The sequence below is a fragment of the Solanum stenotomum genome, chromosome 11, assembly GCF_019186545.1.
Source record: "Solanum stenotomum isolate F172 chromosome 11, ASM1918654v1, whole genome shotgun sequence".
NCBI classification, from domain to species: domain Eukaryota; kingdom Viridiplantae; phylum Streptophyta; class Magnoliopsida; order Solanales; family Solanaceae; genus Solanum; species Solanum stenotomum.
Genome location: NC_064292.1, coordinates 20,761,128 through 20,765,796, shown reverse-complemented (window position 1 = coordinate 20,765,796; position 4,669 = coordinate 20,761,128).

The following is a 4,669-nucleotide window of genomic DNA, read 5'->3' as shown; positions in this document are numbered from 1 at the left end:
CCTCAGGCCCCCAAAAAAAATTTAAGTTTGTTTTTAAAAAATATTTTCAATTTCAAAAATTATTTTCTACTCTAGTAAAAATAAAAGATATTTTTCAAAAACATTTTTCATTCATTAATCAAACATTAAAATTTTTTTTCGAAAAATATTTTCTAGTCACCAACCAAACATGAGAAAATAAGTCAAAAATCAACTTGTTTTCCAGGAAAACATTTTCCATGGAAAACATTTTCCTTCGTACCAAACACACCCTAAATCCTTTAAGTACTAAAAGATTACATTGCATTCATCTTCTAAGAAATCTTATATCATCTTTTTAACTTTTAGACTGAACTTATACTCTAGATATCCCTTGACACACTCCATATTAGATTCAGTCCACAAAAGCTATTGTAAGGGACATAAGAATTAAACAAAAGTGGCCAGATGATATTAATTGCTGCAGAAGTGACAATATACAGGAAGAGAGAAGATGATTTTCTTTTTAAGGAATTAAAATTTGTTTTGCAACCAAAATAGTCAAAACATAGAGATGTTGATTTCCTTTTTAAAAGATGGAATTCAGAGACGTACACCTTATTTTTATTTAACAAACCTGAAGACATAGAGATGCACACCCGGGTGAAAAATTATTTGTTGATTTTCCTTTATAAATTTTGAATTAGAGAGACACAACGCCTTATATTTTGTTTAATAAACCTGAATACATTGGTCTGCCAAACTACTATCGTATTCAGGAAGAGTACAACTTATTAAGTCTTTTGTATGTGGTATACAAACATACTGAAGATTATCAACACTATTTGCAGAACTTCCCTTTAGGTGTGCCGGCCAAAGGCTGCAAGAGGATTAAATATCTTGCACTTGGAGCTTTTGAACAAGGGAGCTATTCGGAAGCAACTATGGGATATAGCCAAGAAAAAAAGATTGTTTGTGGATACAATGGATTCATAGTTACTATATAAAGACAAGAGCCCTAGAGACTATGACTACACCAAAAGCTGCTTCTTGGTATGGTAAGGAAGATATTGGATACCAAAGATTTGATTTTGCAGCATCAAGGCTTTCATGTAAATCTATCAAGTAGGCTCTTGTAAGTACATGGTAGGAAAGGATTCCCTATGATGAAAATGTACGTCAAGTTAATGCCCCAACACCCCAAAGAAGATTGAATAAATATAAGGTGATTAAAATTGTATTTTCCTTAGTTATAAATGGTAATGTTCACAGTTGATACCAAAAAAATAGAAAAAACTGCTTAAATAAAAAACTATAACAGAGGGGAAATTATCATGAGGTGCAACCTTAAGTATTCATATACATGCTTCTTTTGTCATAAGGGCTGACCATTGCTACGTTCAATTTTTCAACATAAGAAAATAAATTAAGCACATGAAACAATAAAACCCTCTAAACTATGTAAGAACGACAAGTTGTAAAAGTTGGAAAAGATTTACTAAGTCAAACTAGGAAGGACAAATTTCACTCCATGAACAAAACTAGAATACAGAAATTTTTTAACGAGTGTTTAGATACTTTTTATTTAGTTAACTCAAAATAAAGCCTGGATATGAAAATCGACTATCATTATACGACTACAAGTAATTTGTGACATTTGGCTAACTGATTTTTAGGTTGAAAGTTGACTGCAATTATAGCAAGATGCACGCCTTATTTTGTTTAACAAATATGATGACAGAGGGACGCAGACCTGAATGCAACTCTTTTGCTGAGTTTCTTTGACAAATATGGAAACAGAGAAACACAACTATATCTGTTTGTTGATTTTCCTCTAAAAATCAAGAAATAGAAGATACCTACCTATGTAAGATTTCTTTTCTAGAGGAGATGGCGAAGTGGTGGGTGGAGCGACGTGGGTTAACTCAATTGTGGGAGTGTCGCTGATTTCCTATATATGAATCTGGATGTTCTGAAAGTTGGACAAGATTTACTAATTCAAACTAGGAAGAAGATCCTCTCAATGGATGACAAATGGGGCCGTGCAGAGGCGGGGCAAACACGCAAAGACTTTGCCCCGCCCCACCCCTGCATAACTCCAACATTCTTCTGCCTAACAGTATTGATGAGTCCACAAATTGGACTCATTTAGGGCATATTTTGATAGAATTAGTGTCCTTAAATGCATATTTTGTCTCAATATTTGATGAATACCCTTAAGTTTCAGGTATTTGGAGTTGAGGGAAAGCATGGACACTACCTAGCAAAAAGGAACAAAGGCAGCTGAAAGAACGTAGAAATGAAGATCTGAGAATCGCTGAACCCATTCGACGAGTCGCCAAAAGGTCTTATCCTCGCCTTTTGTTCCAGTGTGCTGAACCCTGAAGGAAAGGATCAAATCGGCGGTGAAAAGGAGCAATCGGCGCGTCGCCGAGCAGTTCCACGAAGCAGTACTATGTTGCCTAATGATTTAAAACACGGCGATGCTGAAGGCTAACACAAGACGACGATGAACTATACCAAAGGGCGAATCACCGAGTTGATCGGCGATTCCGACTAACTACGCCGAGTGATCCGCTGCAACACAAATCTTTGAAAACTATAAATACTCGTTGAGAGTTATAGCTTAGTATCAGAATTATCAGTATCAAATTTTTAGCTTTGAAACAATATTTTTCAGACTTTGCTTTTATTTTTGAGTTCTATGTTTGGAGAGGGTTTTGAAGAACTTGAAGATTCAAAGGGTTTCAGTTCCAAGATTTTGTACTTGGGTCTTGTGGATTCTTCATTTTTGGCTTGTTTTGAGACTTAAATCTTCATATCCATTTGAATACAAACTCATTTTGGTATAAATTTCTATCTCTTTTACATGTCTAGCAAAACCCCAATTCTTGGGATGTGATTTTGTGAATATGGGTTAGATTATCTGTTGGGTCTTGCTTGTTGATAATTTATTTGTTTAGATGTGATTTCGTTTAGTAGTTGTGTTGGAACTTAATGAAATTGTAGTTGCAAATACGATTTCACCTTTATGTTTTTGGCTTACTTGAGAGAGAGGTCGTAAAACTAAAACTACTAAATTGATGGCCGGTGGGATTGGGTCGACATGAGGTTCAACTCGAGAGAGTGAACCCTAGTTCTTCTCCCACACACTCAGCTCGAGAGGGTGAGTGGGCTAAGGCGGGGGCTGTTCTTCATGCGGCACCTCGGTGTTCGAGAGAAACCGAGTTGATTCGGGGTAAGTTGCTCGAGAGAGAATTTAACCCCACTATAGTCTAGCCTAGTCACAAATATTCAACAAATTTATTATCAAAAGCATGTACCCAATAGTTTAGTTTATCCCGTATTCCTATCACATCCCAAGAATCCCGTCTCCTTGATCAGTACTTTTTGTATTTTCGTTGTTTTTTCTTACTTGCTACAAACCCCCATTTGATACTTGACGCTTGCGTCACCCCTTAGATTTACCATGTTTTTAATCGATAATGTTTTTAGCTATGACTAATTAGAACTAAATTTTATTTTCTATTAATTCTCAAAACCACTCCCTTGGGACTCGACCCCAACCCTTTGTTGGGTTACTTTACTATTGTATGATCGTAGACACTTGCATTGGAAGTTGTGTCTTGATTACACAAACATCAAAATGGCGCCGTTACCGAGGAGTGGTGTTATTTGAGAATTCTTAGATTAGTAGAATTTATGTTCTTGTTAGTTGTAGTTTTACTAACTTACTTTTAGTTTTGTTTATTCTTTGAGTTGTTGTTATAGGCAGATGCCCTAAACATGGCTGAGGCCAATAGTGGAAAATTGGCTGAGATGAAACAAGGAGTCGAGAGGGGCTTCACGCTGACCGCACTGGCAACTCAGCTTAACAATTTGGCCACCGAAACGCAAAAGAGTTGTTAGGTCGTGCACCAAAACTCGTTTTGCGAAAAAATGGGGTGCGACACTTAGACTCCCTATCCTCACCCTGTGTTGATATGTAAAATAAACATGAACAACCTCAACACAATAATTCATACTTGATTTATCACACCTTTCAAGTAACTCGGACTATCAAGTCCCCAAAACATCATCCATAGTGTTTAACATGTAATCTTGGTCTATACAAGTACCATCCCAACATTTAAACACAAATTTCGACCACTCATGGACCTACATGCAATAATCACATTATGAAGAAGTAAACTTAGTTCACTCATGAAATCAACACATTAATTCAGTTCTCTCATGAAACCCACACACAAATTGTTAGTGTACCGACGTGGTATGCGAGCCAATCATTAATATTCATACCAAGCATGGAATCTGAGTCAATTATTAGTATTTTTGTACCAGCGTGGTACCCTGGCAAACCACCAATCACAAACAATCATGCACATAAGCATAATGAACAATATTACTTGAAATGGGTACCAAACCACCAATCACAAACAATCATGCACACAAGCATAATGAACAATATTACTTGAAATCACAAGTCGTATAAATAGGTTCATTGCATGAGATTATCAACATGATGTCATTTTGTATGCTTTCTTATGCCTTCCCCAACTTGCATTACAAAAGTGATACTAACAAGCAGTAAACATGCATAGATACATATATTTGACAACATAAACCATATCAACATATCAATGGCTAGACTAGGGCGCCGATAGAGGGATCGGGACGACTTGACCCTATACTGGCTCGTGTCTTGGACCAT